Source organism: Corvus cornix, chromosome 3 (assembly GCF_000738735.6).
Source record: "Corvus cornix cornix isolate S_Up_H32 chromosome 3, ASM73873v5, whole genome shotgun sequence".
Taxonomy (NCBI): Eukaryota; Metazoa; Chordata; class Aves; order Passeriformes; family Corvidae; genus Corvus; species Corvus cornix.
This window is the reverse complement of record NC_047056.1, coordinates 88,207,984-88,226,682: the sequence shown is the minus strand read 5'-3', so window position 1 is coordinate 88,226,682 and position 18,699 is coordinate 88,207,984. Positions and strand designations below refer to the sequence as shown.

Genomic DNA, 18,699 nt, shown 5'->3' with positions numbered 1-18,699 from the left:
CTTATTTAAATAGAAAAGATATGTGAATACATGGCCTCAAGCCTATCAGATGACATACGACTGCACTTAAAAGGAGCTTCTTTGTATTTTTTATTTCTTCCTATCCCATTCTTTCTTCTCATCTTTCCCCTCCCCTCCCCTCCCCTTCCTGCCTTTCTCCTCTCTTTTCTCCTCTCCCCTCCTTTCTCCTCTCCTTTCTCCTCTCCCCTCCTTTCTCCTCTCCTTTCTCCTCTCCTTTCTCCTCTCCTTTCTCCTCTCCTCTCCTCTCCTCTCCTCTCCTCTCCTCTCCTCTCCTCTCCTCTCCTCTCCTCTCCTCTCCTCTCCTCTCCTCTCCTCTCCTCTCCTCTCCTCTCCTCTCCTCTCCTCTCCTCTCCTCTCCTCTCCTCTCCTCTCCTCTCCTCTCCTCTCCTCTCCTCCCCCTCCTCTTCTCTCCTCTAATTTATATTTGCTCCTTTTCTTTTTTCCTATTTTCTTTCTTTCCATTTTCTTCCTTTCTTTTCCTTTCTTTGTTTCTTATTCCCTCTCTTTTCTCTCTTCTCCATTTTTTGCTGCCTTTCCTTCCTGTTATTTTTTTTCCTTCTTTTTCTTTCCCTTCCCATCCTTTTCTTTCTCTTTCCCTTATTGTGTTTTTACAAGGGAAGAGTATTCAACATGCACATGGGTACCTATTAATACACAACTGCACTCTTGCATTTTGGTTTTTTCACTTGCCAGTATTTAAACTGAGAGCACTACATTTATCTGCTTATAAGGACTTAAAAATGTGGGTCCTCTTCCATACATGTAACATGAGGAGTTAAGTATTTTGATTTTTGTAGAAGCAGGTATATGCTTTCATCTCACAGCATATAATTATCTGTTTGATCAGCTTCATGAGACTGATAAAAATGTAAAGAAATATTAACAATTCACCCACCTTGTGAAAAATGTTGGTGCAACAATATGAACCTGGGCACAATACACAACACATAAGTGAATTCTTCCATTTCACTTTGATCAAATTTCACTGAATCCTCCCTACAGGGGTTTAGAGTATCTCTGAAGGTCACAGATTTTTATTTATTATTTATTCTCTTTTTATTTTCCAAAATGGGTAAAATTTTAATCTGTTGTGACAACAACTCCAATAGCAAATACCTCACTATATATGCTTAAATTCTGAACAAAAATTGTTACAGTGGGGATTACTGTAACAAGTATATTTCCAACCAGGAGTCCCGTGGAAAGCGAAGTATATGTGGACAGATTCGTGGTAGATGTTTCAGAGATGTTTATTTCTCCAGCCGCATGGCTGGGGCTCTGCTCAGGAACTCCCCAGTCACGGGACCCGAGGGTCCTTGGACCCACCAGAGAACACAAACCAACCAATGGGAAATGAGGCTGACCAGGGGCAGGGAAACCCCGTGTCTCCTCCCCAGGGCACCTCTCCCAGGGCTCCATGGCAGGGGAGAGGGACCCCAACAAGAAATGATACTGGGATAAAACAAAAATTATTGATGTTGAACTTTTGTACATCAGTGTAAGAGTATGCTGAATTTTATCCTTTCATAACTTTGCATAAACCTATTTACAAAGAGTCACCGTGGTCAAATCTCAAACACAGATCTTAAGAAATTTTTACTACTATATAAGAATCAGCAACATATGCATACACACAACACACAGTAAAATAGACCAAAAATTTCAAGCAATACCAATCAATAACCAGTACTGCAATAAAAGAGATTTTACAATTTTAAATATATCTAATTATTAAAAGTTCTGTTTTGAACTATAAGTCTGTAGGTGTAAATTTCAGAAAATTTAATTTAAAAAATTTGCACAGAAAGTTTTTTACATTTTATAGACAGGACAATTTCTCTAAGAAAAGGCTTTAGTGAACTATTGCCAATCCCTAACCCTTGTTTGTTTTCCTTCCTGAGCTAGTCACTGAGCTCTAAATCTTTCTCTCATCCTGTTTGCCCTGAATTGCTCCTGAATAGGTTTTGCTTATCCCAAGGAACCAATCAGTCATCCCCACACTCCTGAAATACTGATATCTAACCATCTCTTTTTCTTGATCCACTTAGGAGATCAGCCTGGCTAAAAGACAGCAAAGTTGCACAGAATATCCCCTTCCTGCAGTCCTAAATCCTTCTGCTACCTTCCCAATATTTTGGAGGTGGATTGTTTTTATTGTTGGGTTGTTTTTCTTTCCCATGTTGTTCAGCATATAATAAAGTTGACATGAGAGAACAGGTCAAAACTATGTCAGTTCTTCAGAGCTTTGCTAACATAAGGCACCTGAGACTCTGGATCTCACAGAAGAGTAAAATCTGTAATCATGAGGAGAAAAAAAAAGGTAGGTGCAGGAACAGTTTATTCATGATTCCTGAAACTTTAATTTAACTCTGGTAATTGAGGTCAGACTGAATTATCTACTAAAATTCAAGGAAGACCACAGGCTAGTGGCATCTACCTTTAGCTCTCTGTATGTAATTGTAGCAAGCACACAGAGCACTGCAGACAAAACTTGTTACTTTATTCTGACTGACATTCATTTCTTTTTATCTTCAAATGGCAACAAGTGATGATGCCTTGCAAGAAAATACACTCCACTAGTCCATGGATTTGAGTCCAGTTTGGGTTCATCTGGGAAATACAATTGTGCTGCTAAACAGAAAACTTTTTAAACAAATCATCTGCAGTAAAATTGCTGCAATTGTCTTGTGTCCACAAATATGGAAAGAGTTAATGAGAGAAAGCACTGAAGAATATCTAGCAGGCTCCAGGTTTCTGTAAAACCCATAAAAACATTCTACTTGAATAACAAATAGGCTATCTACCTTCCCACAACAGCTATTAACATAAACCACTGGTGTGGTTTTACCTATTAAGATTCTCACATTGTTTGTAACAGTACACAATCTCATTTTATAGAACATAAGCTTTGCTTATAATCCTTCTATTGCACTTGGAGGCAGTTTTCTCATTTGACCTCTAGAGTTGGCTTCCTAGATTGCTTTGTGTCCTAAAGGAGAGTACTCATCATCCAAGCCTTTAGAACAAAAAAAAAAAGGAAAAATTGAAACTGTATCTTATCTTTCTCTAAGAATGCCTAACAACTGATTTCCTAAGAAACAGGCAAGCCCTTTGGCCTATAAAATCCTCTCAGCTTTAGCTTGCTCCCCTGTGTACATACAGCTCTCCATGGTTTGGTGTTTACTAGACTTCATATTAATATCAGAATGTTAAAAGGTTTGAGATTCAGCTGTAATGGTAAGCAGATACACAGGCAGGTCTGCAACCCAGCTGATAGGCAATCTTCATTAACTTTTGCCACTCCCTACTGATTTTCTCTATTCCAACAGGTATCAGCTGCATCAGCTTCAAAATGGAGGCCTGAAAGTGTAAAATTTTTTGAGAGCTGCACAATTGAGTCTTGGTTTTTAAAGGCAGATAGAGAGATAATAAAAACGTTTAATATGTTCAGGAGCATGTGCTCCTGATGGTTTTGTCTCCATATATTTCTGTGTCTAATGCACCCCCTGTAGTTTGCATGGACTCAGACACAAAGAGGACTATAATAATGCTTTCCTTCTTTCTTCTGCTATTCTTTTTTGTTATGTTACACCTTGGAACAAATTCATCCTGCTAAAGCTATTGGTGTTCCCCTTTTCATGGACATATATTTCACATCTTTTGTTATTTTTTTTAAATTAGAACTATCTTACAACATTCAAAGAGAAGTCATTGTTGCCTATGGAAAGGACCTGTCATGAAAAATCAGAACAATGAATTTGCTATTTGAAATTTGTATTTATTTTTATTAAGAAGGAACACATTTCTTAACAGTGTAAGACTGTGGTCATAAAAACCACTTATGTTTGTTTAAAACTGGATAATGTCAAAAGACAAAAAAATTAGAGAAGCAAAACAAGAAAGTCAGAGCAAGGACTGTTTCACAGGGCTGTCTAAAGACCCCTTGAGCCCAACAGCTGACTTCCAACAGCTGCCCATGGCACAGCCTTACACAAACAGCATGCAAGGAGCAGTGCTTCCCCTGGGACAGCCTGTCAGCTTCCAGGGGAAAAACTGCCATGGTTTCCTCAGCCAGGGTATGCTCATGGCCCATCACACTGGGCATCCAGCCCTGCTACCACCTGCTGTGATCCTGGCTGGCAGGACCCAGTGTCCTGGCCCTCCAGTGGCCACGCCATCAGCTGCTCTGTGCTCCACAGTTCCCTCCCCCCCTCTCTGCTGCTTGTGGTGAGGTCTCTCTATGTGCTCTGGCAGCACCTCTGTGTTGTCTGGTGGGGAAGTTGTCGGGACAGACAAGGGAGCTGCCACCATCATGGAAAATTTTGCACAAACACGTGTGGAGAAGAAGCTGAGCCGGACAGAGAAAGGGAGTAGGAATGGCCAGAGGCCATGTTCCCACAGGTAGGGGTGGGCGGGCTGTTGAGACAGGAGAGGCTGGAAACTTGTGATTGACCAGTAGACATGCAGCTGCTCAGGACATTGCTGAAGGCAAATAAGATTCTTCAGGAGCCAGCTCAGCCCAGACCTAGTATCTGCAGAAGGGGCTAAAGAGAAGTGACACCATTACTGAAGACTCCCTTCTGCGAGATATGGAGTCACCAATACATTAGTTGTGGGAGACTGGAGGAGATTGTTGGCTTGAAACACTTCAGGCACTTGTATGGGGAAAGGAACGAGCCAAGTCTTGCCCTGGAGAGGTGATGTCCTGCTCCACACACCCCACACCCCCAGGGCCTGTATCCCAGCCCCACAGCGGGGTCAAGCCCTGGCATATGGGAGGCAATGCTCCACACTGTGACCGTGGAGCCTCTAACCCAGGTCCTGAGTGGCCAAATGACCAGAAGTCTCACCTGGGGGAGGGTCCAGAAAAGCTAATGGGTGCATAAGACAGAGCATGAGGTACACACAGGTATTGACCTTACCTCCTTGTGGACTTTCTTTCAGGTGAACACAAGTGGAACCAGGAGTGGTGGCTATATTTGTTCTTCTCTATATCTCTTCTCTCTTTCTTCCAATTCCTTCTTCTCAAAGTTTGAGTAACTTAAAGTCAGATGGGTTGGTTTGCTAAGTGGAATGAGCTTAGAGTTTGCTAAAATAATGCTTTGTGAAATGCTTTATGTTGATTTAATGTTGCTCTAAACTTTCGCCAAAGTTCCCAGGTTTTCTGAAGTTTACCAGTAAAGTTTTTATTTGTTTGCCCTCTTGAGAATATCTTGTCAGTGTTTCTCCCTTGCACCTAACTCAAGTTGCAAAAAATCATCTTAAATCCTTTTAAGAGATTCATTGAGCGAGCTCTGGGGCCTTACACCAATCCAACCTGATGTTCTCAGAGGCTTGTCTGCCAGCTTGGCTGTCTGTCAGGGCCAGGATCTGGGATTCTACACAGGGACCAGCAGGCTTGCCCAGCTCACAGGTGGTTAACCCTTGTTACTCTTCCCTGTGGTTATCAACAACACTGCAAAGGTTAGCCCAAAGCACTAAGAGTGACTGCAGAGTTCTAGGTGTTGGAGGAAGGCATGTGGGGCCCTCAGTTGTGCCATCAAGGGGGAAAGTCTTATAAGGAGTTTATTGAACCTCCAGGCAGGCTCTTTGTAGATATTAATAACAGAGGGAAAAGAGAAAATATTGTTAAACTGAAACAGGTATCTTGGTATCCTAACTACAAAGAATTCATCTCCCTATTTTTAATTTTTTTGAAATTTCACCGAATATAAAAGCAGGGTTAAAGGGTGATATTAGTCATATGATGGTTTTCGTTACCACTTTTAGAAACTTCTGTTTCAGGAGGTAGGACTGGGGTTTTTTTTTTTTCACTCTCAATGTACTGAAAGTACCTCAGCTTTCATTCTCCTTACATTTGTTTTCTCTCAAAAAATCTAATTTCTTTAAAGGTTCTTATTTAATACGTCATGTTAATCACTCTCTTTTGCATTCTCAAATAAGGTCACTCTTACCAGCAAATCCTGAAGAACAGCCACAGCAACATAATCCATGAGTTTTATTCTTTACTCCCTTAAACACAATAATCCACTTAATATTTGTAACCACCATTTAAAAGGCTTTAACTTATTTTCAAATGAGTCTCATTTAATTCCATACATTTCATTTAGTCTTTTCAGCTGAAACACCTTAAAGGCAGAGCAGAACAATGTTCTCCAACCATTATTTCTATTTACAGTTGCAAAGCTATTTTACTGAGATGTGCTTCACCTTTGGTTCCGCATAACAAACCCACAGTTACAGTGAACCCATGTTTTATGCTGTCACAGAAGTCTGTGCTGCATGACTAGCAGGGAATTATAGTTATGTTTTTCTCTCAAAGTTGAACTGTTCTCTAATGTGGCGTGTTAGACAACAATAAAATGTGGTTAACATCCAGAACTGTTGCCAGTGCAGCCCACAAGTAGCTTTCAAGCAAAGAAAAACAACAGTCATGAATAAATGCTCTTTACTGTTACTTTTTCATGCTTACACAGAGCCACAGATTTGAGTAGACTGTGAAATTCTTCTGAAAGGAAAACATGACTGTTTTAGAGCTCCTATTATTTCACAATATCTTCACTTCTAGCCTAAAGATACACATATACACATGCACAAACACATACATAGAATTCAGGTGCCTTAAAGGTATGGACCATCAAACCCTAAATCCCAGGAATCTCCTTCTATTTTCCTGAAATTCTTGTGTCTTACCTTTCCTCACACATGCTTCAGTCATGTCTGTTGATCCAAGTTTTGATTCTTAACTCCTACATGTCCAACAGCCAGTCTGCAATGCTGTTGGTAGTGAGGTCTATACTCACCTTCCCTACTCATTCCATGAAGGGGACAGGAGGCTGCATTTTCTATTAATTTTCTGTTTTCCCCTCATTCTGTTCAAGAGTTACAGTTGGAAACAACAAGAAAACTATACAGATAATATTTTCTTACACAATGAAGTTTTCAGATTTTTTTAAAATAAAAATGCTGATTGCGAAGAACTGAAAATATCCTCCTTGAACTCAAGGAAAAGGGGGGCAGAGTCTCCTAGCAATAATCCATTTAAATTATAGGAGGCACCTGGAATGCAATTAGTGCAGGAAATTGTTTTATTATGGACAGAAAGCTATTAATAGTTTCTAAAGCAGGATTCTGTTTCCTGCTGAAATGTAGATTTTAAATTCAAATCTACTGCCTATGTCTATTAATTGCAGTAATAGCTTAGTGAGATTAACTGATACTTGTGTGACTACTGCCTGCCAGTCCCAGAAGGGATTTTCCATCATGTGGGCTAGCTCATCAACATACGGATAATGGAAATAGGTATTATGTTCATGGCAGTCAGAAGTGAATAGAAGAGATTCTCTCACTGAAGGCATGAAACATAAATATATATATAAATCAAGACAAACATCAGCAGTGTGTGGTTCTGCTTCAGTGAAACACTGTGTTTTTTTCCTTTTTAAATGTCCTATAAGAGACACAGAGAGGATCAAGTAGTATTAGAGCAGAAATAAGGAACAGCTCTTACCTTGGGGATAATTTGGCTTGCTCTCAGCAGAACTTCACAAGCCTTGCTAAAATCTTTCTCCCCTGTTGCCCTTTCTACAAAGTGCTGGCACCTGGCACACAGGCAGCACCAAGCCCAGTGCCACTGCTTGCATGTTGATAACCCCCATGGCTAAAATGCATTAGAGACACCACTGGGAGAAAAGCAGTTCTATCCAAATAAACCAAGTTTTTTGTCCTTTACTCATAAAGCAATATGGTTTTTTTCAGTCTCTTACAACTAGACTTTGAACAAACAGAACTGAACTATTTTCAGCAAATAATGACTATTTTAAAGATTACAACAATATTGATGGTCAAAGCAAGAAGTGTTCATAACATGAACTTAATTAAAATATCCGTTATAGTACTACAGGCTATTCCAAAGGAAGTTATCTTCCCATTATTCAGAATAGAAAATATAGATTTGAATAGCAAGATAATCAAGATCTTGCAATGTATTGCAAGATTTGCGCACCTAAAGCAGAATTTTTTAAGCCTAAAATACGAGAAAAAACACGTCAGTAATTATCCTTTACCCCCAATACCAAGTCAATAATATAAGCAAGATTATTTTCTGACTAGAAAACAAACAAAAAAACCCATTGTGACATCCAGAAAAAGACAATATTTCTATCTGGCCAAATCCACATGTAGAAGAGATGGAATTTTTGTAATTTGTTTCATGATATTCTGTTTTTCTATTGCAGTCAAAAAATCACCATTAGGAAGGTGCATGGACTATCCAACCATAGGTATTGCTTTAAAGTGACACGTACAATAATGTTGTCTATTCTGTGCATGGTATCTAGCAGGAGTATAATGGAATTCTCTGAATAATTTTTTCTTGTTCCAGAACCAAATATTCAGAGATCCAACATTTTGCTTTAGCAATTCAGCTTGAATTTGCTTAAGATCATGCAGCTATGGGAGAAGTGAAATTCAGGTGACTTGCTGACAAGTATTTCAGGAGTGTGCTTCTTCCTATTGAAGGTTGTTATAGAACTTCTTGTGAAGGCCTTAGATTCAAGTAATTCTTACCATGAAAACCACATCTGTCAGTCACTGATGAAATGCTGTAGCAAGATGGCAATGTAAGCCTTGTGCACTAGTTATGCTTGTTCCTCATAATTTATGGTAATTACTTTTACCTGTTAATTGTGCACATGCCTCACTAAATTGACAGCTAAGTTTTATCTGTTCTGCATTTATAAGTAAGTATGCTGTATTTACCACAGCTGTGACTTTGCATAAGCTCATAATTGCCCAGTGAGTTGCAGTTAAAGCAGTCAAGTGCATGTTTCTGTCTTCAGTAGGCATTGTTTTGGTCACAGCTGTATATGACATCTCTCGGGGTGGTGGCAAATTGACAGGCTAATATCAGCTGCTGAATCTGTCTTCATCTCAGACACCTGAAGCCTAAAAACATTCCCAACTGAAGTTGTACCTTCAGACATGAATAGTATTAACAGTAGTACCATATCAAGCTGTCTTTCACAAATTGGGATGACACTAATGACCCTGACAGCAAAGCCATGGTACTCTGAAATCATACTTCATTCGCTCCTTCTGGCGACTCTTCTGACTAATATCTTACCTATACTACTGTGTTCAGTATTTCTGTATCCCTCTGCTTTCCTTTCCTGAAAATAGTGCAAATATGCAGCTGTCTTATGAAAGAAATATTAAAGCCTCAATTAAGAGTATGGTGAGCATTATTCCTGCTTCCTTCATCTTAAATAATGTATTGGAAGCCTGCACGCTTCTAATGCATTCTTTTCTTGTGCATTTTCCAATGCATCCTTATTCTAATAAGAATGCACTTTTTTCTTACTTAACTTGTTCTAATGAAGACCTGCATGCCCACAAAGCATCAACAAAAAAACATTCAGCGGATGTTAAAAACACGAACCATTCATGGTATTCTTCAATGATGTCCAATAAAGAAGGCAAAAGATAGATGCATATGACATGTCCCTTTCACTTTCTGAATCCCAGTGGTCTAGGATCTGCTAATGTGTATGAGACCTATGGGAACTAATGTTGCCATGAATACTAAAGAATACAAATAAGGAGTGAATCATTAATAACACACCAAACGGACATTCCAATACATAAAAATCAGTGAATGTTTTCAAGATCACACAAAAAAGCTTTGATTAAAAACAGGATCAGAAAATTTAGTAGTTATCATTTATGACACATAACCTTGTAGAGAGAACCTAAACTCAAAACTTTAAAATAAATGGTTCATAAATTATAAATATAATATATAACACTGGCTGCTTTCCCCCCTGTTTTGTATGTGCTTTAGTCCCTTGCAACATAGAAATACAAAATTGTTATTTGGTATCCTTTTAATATGGGAACTGACAGTTCAAAGGATGGGGAAGATTTAGAATGACAGTGCTGCTTAGGTAATTTATTTCAAGGTATGCATTTGAAGTAATTTATATGCTGAAAAATTCAACTTTACATTTGGAGTCCTAATGTAAGCACTGTGGAATAATTTCCCCTGTGTAGAAGAAGTTACTGTGCAAAAGCAGGCCTTCACACAAATTTTCTATAGCACAGATTCTGCATGAACCATGAAGAGAAAATTAAAGTGTGCAGACACGGGACATCTTCCAAAATAACTACATGTATGGAATTTGTTGGTGATAATGAAAAATGAGTAGCTTCTTGTGCTTCAGAGCAAATACATGTGTTTGTATAGTGCTTGACTAGTGTCTTTAGCTAAATGCAGTTTGGACTCTGAAGTAACTACACTCTTGTTGAGATAGGGGCTTTCTAAACAAGAATTTGTTCAAAGATCCCCACTTTTGATTCTAAGATCAAGTTAAACAGAAAACTAACTGTAAACCTAACTGAGGGGATATGGCTGAAAGCTAAATGACTTAAAAATGCTGCGTAGATAGCAATCAGGGCTGCAAAACAAGTAAGTTACCCATACACCTTTATCTGTGATGGAAAAAAAAAGCAAATAGGTCAAGGTGTCTGTTATCAAGATGACACAGGCAATTAAGGTGACAAGAACAAGACTTTTTGCTTCTGAAGAAGCCATGCAAAATACATAATATTCAACTATGTTGAGAAGGCATATACTATATATGAAGTTTTCCTGTGCATTCAAAAATAAAGATGACAACATCAAAAGCTGGAAACACTGATCAAATTTAGAATACATTCAAAGACACATATGGAGCAAAGAAAATGGTGGTAGATGATAACAGGCTCCCCTCCTGGCTGTGTGTACGTGAGTTGACAAACTAGGAATATACTGCAGTTCAGATAAGCAAGTAACAATGAAGAAAGCACAGCAAAGGATCCTAGACAGTAAGTGAAAGAGAGCAGAGAGGAGAACTCAGGAATGAATAGTAATAGAATCAGTCACTAAAATGAGTGGAATGTAATTGTTAAGAGCTTCAGAATAAAGAGTAATATGGATGGCATTTCTGAAATTGTGAGGAAAAAAAGGCAGGATTGTGTGTGATCAGAACTCAGGCAGAAGTGCATTCTAAGTGTTTACACTATCTGACTATCTGCAACAACAGAAGAACTAATTCAATATGCAGAAGTCCTTGCCAGCTTTATGCTTATAATTGCACTGAAGTAAGATGAGGCAAGTAGGGGCAGATTTAAATTTCATGTCACACATACAAAACAGCAGTAGCTCTTCTAGCACTCATGGTGTGGTTTTGGCTCTTCCACAATGAAGAGGAAACCAAAGGAATCTCTAGAAATTCTAAGACGTTAATGAAAGGTCTAGTATTTAAAAGGATCTTTGTCTGCAAAGGGTCCTTAAATTTTCCAAATAATCTGCCTAGTACTATTGTTCAGATGGATGTATTCAGATATCTTATTCAGATTTAATTCAGAAATGTCATAAAGTAATAGCCAGAATAGAAACTGCCATACTAAAATTTATAGTTAATTCTACTTAGTCTGGAATTACTTACTTTAAGTGCAACTGCTGCATCTTAGAATCAAGATGGAATTAAGAAGATTATTAAAGACAGTGCCTACACTTGGTACTGTTTATCTCTAAGGTAAAAATGAAAAGAAACCTCAATTCCTATTTTGCAGTGAATATGATTACTTTTAGGTCCATAATAGAAAAATAACCCAAAGCTTTCACAGAATCACAGGATGGGCCTGGTTGGAAGAGACCACAGTGGGTCATCTGGTGCCATGTCCACTCTCAAGCAGTGTTATCCTAGAGCACATAGCACCAGATTGTGTCCAGATGGTTTTTGAATATCTCCAGTGATGGGGAAAGAAGTTCTTCCTCATATTCAGGTGGAACTTCCTGCGCATACAGTTTCTGCCCATTGCCTCTTCTTCTATTGCTTTGCACCACTGAGAAGAGCGTGGAAAACTCCTGACACCCTCCCTTCAGATTCTCTTAGACTTTACTGAGGTCCATTCTCAGTCATCTCTTCTCGAGGCAGAACAGGCCCAACTTCCTCAGCATTTACTCATAAGAGACATGCCCCAGCCCCTTAATCACGCTCATAGCCTCTGCTTTGTTTCATATTTCAGCTCTTACCATAAGCAAAATGTCTTCTTTATATAAACAGTCTATCTTCACATATTAGACATCTACAGTCATAGCTACTGTTGTGATGTACACCATTAATTTCTGCTGAATATTCTACCTAGGGGATGCAACATCAACTTCTCCACCAAGTTTTCCCACACATATTTCATTATAAAACACAAATTAATTTAAAATATAAAAAAACACTTGTTCTTTTGCTTAGATTTTGTGCTGACTTTTTCCAGAGCTACAGCAACACTCTGGTGATGTTCTTATTAATCAGAGTCATTCTCTTCCTCTGTTCTAGTATGGATCTAGACCAAGAAAACTTTCTAAGAACAGAAAGAAAAGCGCAAAGTTGCCATTACTGGAAAGATTCTAGATCACTATCTTATCTTGGTCAGTTGGGGAATGACATGTCTCTATATAGAAAGTGGCTTGCCCTAGCAAGAGAGCAGGGTGTTTCGTTTAGTTTTATAAATCTCTGTGCATGCAACAGCAATATCACTAAAACTGCAGTCTGCTTTAGGAAGGTCTCCTTACTGTTGTGAGATTGAAAGGACCATATGTCTGTAATTTCAGGTCAAGTATTTCCTAATATGCCTTCATCCTTTAAAGATAAAAATTAGATAACAATAAGCTGGTTACAGAAAAAATGCTGTTTAAAATGTATTTTTCATAACTTTTATATAATTTTCAGATGATGATTGTTTATATTGTTGAAATTTATATAAAGTAGGAGTAAACCCAATGTATTTTTTACATCTTGTGCATAGCACTAAAAACAGACTCTATATTTATCTTCTAACAAATAAAATCTTTGTAAACAAGGTGAATGTAAAGCACCAACTAACTTGCTTTAGACATCTCCAATATCCATGAAATGTAAACAATCAAGACAGAAATATTTGAGGAAGGACCGAAGTACAAAATTACAATTTGTATAGAAGCTGGAAATAGTCTAATTTCACAGACAAACCTTTGCAGAATTCTTAGCTGTTGCTTTTCTGTTATTTAGTCTTCTGTGTAATTTGGCAATATGCCAAGTACTTCCATCTAAATGTATTTGTTAACTTTCTCAGAAATTTAAAATTCACCTCTGGTAAGCCCATGGTTTACATGGCCTATATAAAAACAATTTAAGAAAAAACATATTGTCCCCAATGCCTCCAAGTAAAGATTACTCAGGAACATCAAACCAAAAATACTGACTTATGCTTAAATACCACATAGCAACAGTCACTGAGAAATTCTTGGCAAACACTGAATTCTGTTTTGAAAAAAAACCAAATCTGCAAAAATGCATTAATTGGGAGCTAGAGCACATTATATTCACTTCTTTTGAAAGTTAGATGGGAATTGTCAGCAGATATAGATAACAATAGGAAAAACCCTAATTTACACCAAATAAAATTTGGGAAAAATGTTTGTTGTAATTTTGGGTGCAATGACATTTCATTCACTCAACTATGTTTAAAATTCTCTTCCAAATCCTAGTTTGATTAATTAGAAATGTTAGGCGCAAAAAATGCAAATGACTGAAACAAGTAATTTCAGACATAGAAAATATAAAAACTAAGAATAGCTGAATCTTACAGCTATTTGCATGATAGATATGATTTTCACCAAAAATATTCATGTGAAAACTGCTTGATTAAAGAGAAGCACTATAGTATTTAAGATTTATTGTTTTCAATCTTTAATATGCCAAAAGTAACAAAATAGTTGCAGTATATTTTATAATGACAGGAGCATGAGCTGTGCACACTTTGGAGGGAAACAGATATTAATGAAAACCAGAAAGACCCTGGAATACAAAAGCTTTGTCCTGAAAATTGATATTAGCTCAGCACACAGAAATTTAGAGCGGAATCTATTGTATGGTGGTATGCAATGCTTGTATTACTTAGGATGGTCATTACAGTGTGTCCTGGGTTGCAGTGTATTCTATCACCATCCTCATGAGCTGTTGAAATCAGCTGGGGCAGTGTTTCCTTGCCTCCTCCCCCCAGACTATCTTGCTGTTAATTGCCCATCATTGTTCTGCCACATGACTCAGAGATAACTCCCTCCAGACCATCTTCTGTTAATGAGCCTAATCAACACTTGGCCTCATGACTCATTACCCCATTGTGAGATGCTCCACCCAGAGGGAGGAACCAAGCATCCCATCGTGGATATAATCTGGGACTGAACACCAGAGACAACCCTTCTCCACTGGATTTCCAGAGGACAGGAGCTACACAGCCACCATTGGGCTGTCTGAGGAAGAGCAGACTCTTTTACTGCAGGATCACTGCTTCAGAGAACTGCAGCCACCATTCTACCAGACTGCTACCACCACCCTGCCTAACAGGGACTCAGGTTGTATTTTGACTCTGTCAGTTTGAACCAGTGTTTTCTTTTACTTTTTTTTCCTTTTCTTTAACTTCCATTAAATTGTTATTCTGACTTGGTGCCTCCCACTGGTTTGTTTTCAAACTAGTACACAGTGTTAGAGAAATATTGATTCTAACTGGTGATGCCACACATTGTGTCTTCATTAATTGGTTTATAAAGGTCCTCTGTTTCTTTCTCTTTATAGGATAGGAAATTTATAGTCAATTTGGTTAACTTAAAATTTCAAGCTAGCTAATATTGACTATGAAGTGAATTTCTTTAATCTTATAAATAAATATTGGAGAAATAATTTTAAAAAAATCCAGAAAAAAGTCAGAAATACTCTCCCACAATTATAAAGAAGAGCTTGTGTCTTTTATAGTCCACTCCTAAATTATTATTTTTCAATTTAATACTTTTTAATTATTTGATGCTATGTGAACCAAAACATCAAAAATTCATCTTATGTCTTTCAAATGTTCAAATTTAAGGCTTTACATGAAAGTAAAATCTCAATATCACCAATCACTAGTAATAAAATGTACATTCTCCTGAAGAAAACTTTGTGGCTTATGTTTTCATGAGGTTCATTATGAAACTTTTCCTTCAGTATAGTTTCAAATCTTATCAACTTTCTAAGGACAGAACCAAATATGGCCTGATGTATATAAATTGACTGTTGCAAAGGTCTAATGAAGATCAGCTTCCCACTCTACAGGAAATGTGTTAACACAGCACTAAATTAATCAGCACATTGAGCTTTTTCTAAGGACTTAAAATCGTCTCCCTTATTTAAAGTACAGAGCAGGCTTTTCCATCCATAAGGAGCACAGTGCTAAGCCCTCTGAAGGAATTAAAAGCATTTTCTCCTCTTCTATGTAGCAGGCATATTGAATACTTGACAACAATTTGCACACATTTACAAGGAAGGTAGAGACATATGTATTACAAAACCCCTCTGCCTGGAGAAGTTTAACCTGCAGCTCTCATCCTCCTTAGACATGTCATGGATCATACACGTCTCAATAATGCCATTCTGCAGAGGTGAATGCAAAATCCCATGGGACAGAGAAAAGGAGGGAGATGTGCAAGACATCTCACTATAGCCTAGTGAATAAGGCTGTCACCTGGCTAAAAACCTCAGAGGACTTGTGTATTGTAAGAGGATTTTGACTACAACTGTATCACCTATACAGAGAAGAATGGAATTTAGGTAATCTTTTAACACTAAGAAAATCTATGCCATAAAAAGAATGCATCATTTTTGTATGGGAGCTGAGAAAATATTTGTAAGAATCAAGAAGAGGAGATATATTTGCAAATGAAGTCTGTGAAAAGCAATGGTCATTTATATCAGTTGCATTATGCCTAGAAAAGCAAAAAGAAAAAAATAACATGGCTTTAGGGGCTTAAACCTCTTACTTAGTCTAAAAAAAAAAGTATAATCAGATATACTGTGCTTCAAATAATCAAAACAACTGTAAAAATACCTATCTAAAAATTCAGTTTACTAAATAATGAATATCCTTTTGTTTCCTTATATAATTCAGGGAATTACTGATTAAACAGCATCTCCTCTAGAGTGATTGTGATCAAATCTCTATACTATGTCTTTCTGCTCCTCAAAATGGGATCAAGAACTATGTAGTAATTGTGAAATTAAGCATTTTCAAGCAATAAAACAAAATCTGAAAATGAAGCAGGAGCCTATCCAACGCTAGATAATAGAAATCAGGGAAGACAGTAGCCAGGACACTAAGCCCTCCTCAGCTGCCAGGTACCTGATTAAGGATTGCACGCAGATCTGGAAACCTGGATGCTGAAGACCAGAATTTTATGCTGTGTGTTGACATGCACAATTGCACTTTCAAAGAACTAAACAGGGATCATTATTCTCTTTTACAGCAGTTCCACAAGGGTGATGGTAGTGGCACTGTTCATCTTTTATGCTACAAAGCAATTATTATACTGCTCAGCCAGCAGGACACCCAGGTTAATTTTTTTCCTAGGTCTAGGACTCAATATCTGTATCTTCTCTGTATTAGTAAATATCCCAGGTACTAGATAGAAAGCTAGCCCAGAGGGCATTTTGTCCCTTGGAGTGGCAAAATTCATGAAAAACGTAAGTGAGGAGGAAAGTATAGATTTTGTAGCCTTAGATGAGGGCACTTATCTGAGAGAAGGGAGACATGGGATGACTCAGATTTGCTTTATGGTGGATGGGGAGAGGGGAACTTCTCTAACATGATTTACCTGAATAATTTTAGATGCTTTTCTTGAGATGAATCACACCCTAAAAACATCTATTTCTCTGCATAGAGACAGTCTAGTGTCAGATTCCATATTCTGCCATAGGCAAAAGAGAAAACAGCATTTACATGGGGACTAGACATCAGTGTTTTAAAGGTCTCATAGCACATACTATGTAATTAATGTGGAAATGCTATATTAACATTAAAATTGTTACATAATAAAGTTTTCCTGTTATCTATCCCTTTTCTTAGCTATTATGCTCATCCTTCCTGTGTCCTGCTGGGTCCTGTGGTTGACTCTTCAGCCTTCCTCAGGAGTGATGGGGGTGAGAGGTTGCAGGGGGTCACAGTCAGCTGTCAACATCCTCAGGTCTTCACCAGAAAAAGTGTCACATTTCTTTCTCCTCAGGCTTGGTCACTGCTTTGGGTTTTTTTTAAATGTTTCTATGTGACAGCCCTTTTCCTTCTCCCAGACTGCCAGCTACAGCCTGACAGTGGCCTCCAGCCCCACGCACACAAAGGGCTATGCATTGTCAGGCAGTGACAGGCAGGGGGGTGTCACCCCTTCCCCAGTGGGGCCACTCCAGAGCTGATGCTGGAGCAGGGGAGGTAGCAGCCATTGGCCCCAGCACAGGGGTAAAACCAGTGACATCCTGACTAGGCCAGAGTGAGTCTAATCCCCCAAACTGCCAGGTCAGGGCAGACAGCATATTTACTGGGCTGCACTGATTACCTAGATCCCATATGGATATCATTAATCTCCAAGGTAAGTCATGATGACATCTAAAGTCTTGCTAAGGACTATAGACTCTTAAAGATCTCTTAATGATCGAGTGTAAGATGAGCAGTATCTATTGCAAATTTAGTCAGCAAAGCTGACTTGTCTGATTTGATTACTAGTTACCTTAAATGTCCTTGAAAGCCAGGAAGAGAAACAAAAGGAGCTGCCTGGGGCAATGTTAGCCCTAAAACTGGTAAAAAACATACAACTGCAAGGTTCTGAGAAGCATCTCTTCACTCATGTGAAGAATAAGAGAAGCTTAGCTGAACTAAATCTTGACCTTCATATTTCTTCACAGTTCCTCCAAATCCCCTAATCTCTCAGAGGAGGAAGCTTCAAATTCAAGGAATGAGAGATGACTCAAATCCAATAAACTTAAGAAATAAGTACTATGGTTTTCCAGATAAAATAAAGAAGTAAGTTGTACTACTGCTTTTCTGGACATTGAAATAAAGAATGCAATACTCAGTTTGTCTCATATATTCATTCAATACATTCCTCCAGATTTTATATCACTGATTCCCTCACCCCATTCTTTGCTGTTTATTTAAAATGTGTCAAAAAACTTCACTCTATTAAATAAACACGTTTTAAAATTGCTAGTAATGCCAAGGTAACAAAACAGGTCACTTCAGTCCTGGAAGATATTTTAGTACATGTTCAGTTTCATCTACAGATCAATAAGGAAAAAAGGCTATTTTAAAGTTAATTCCAAGCTAGCAGAAAACTCAAGAAACCACATATTTTATAATTTGACTACACTGGGTTTAGTGTTGCAAATTGTCTTTCAAATCTCTCTTTCAGGTTTGTCAAATCTGTCACAAGAACTGCTCAGAGGTTTGAGGATGATGAGTCCCAAATTTTATCTGTGTTTTAATCTCTTATGTGATTCCTAGTAGAAACCTAATCTAAGTAAAAACACAGTCTGATTAACCAGTGTCTCATTAGTTTGTGTAAGTTAACATATCTACTTTTCTACTATTAAGAAAGCAGCCTTCTATAACTGTTTAGCGTTGACTTTAAGTATTTTCCATCCTGTAAAGGGGAAGGATTCATACCAAGCTATATAGAATTTTTCTCTATCCTCATCTATTGCTTAGTTTCTGACAGAAAGATAGTGTCTCAAAAATGTCATACATATAATACTGTAACAACATTAAATTTTGTCACAGAAACCTTTCATTTGTGCATTCTGTTGC

The 18,699-nt window shown here is 38.0% G+C and overlaps 1 protein-coding gene across 1 annotated transcript in view; it reads right to left on the bottom strand.

Annotated features, from left to right (window-relative positions):
- The window catches only part of EYS (eyes shut homolog), an 852,840-nt gene that overhangs the window by 275,482 nt on the left and 558,659 nt on the right, over positions 1 to 18,699 (bottom strand). The window lies entirely within an intron of this gene.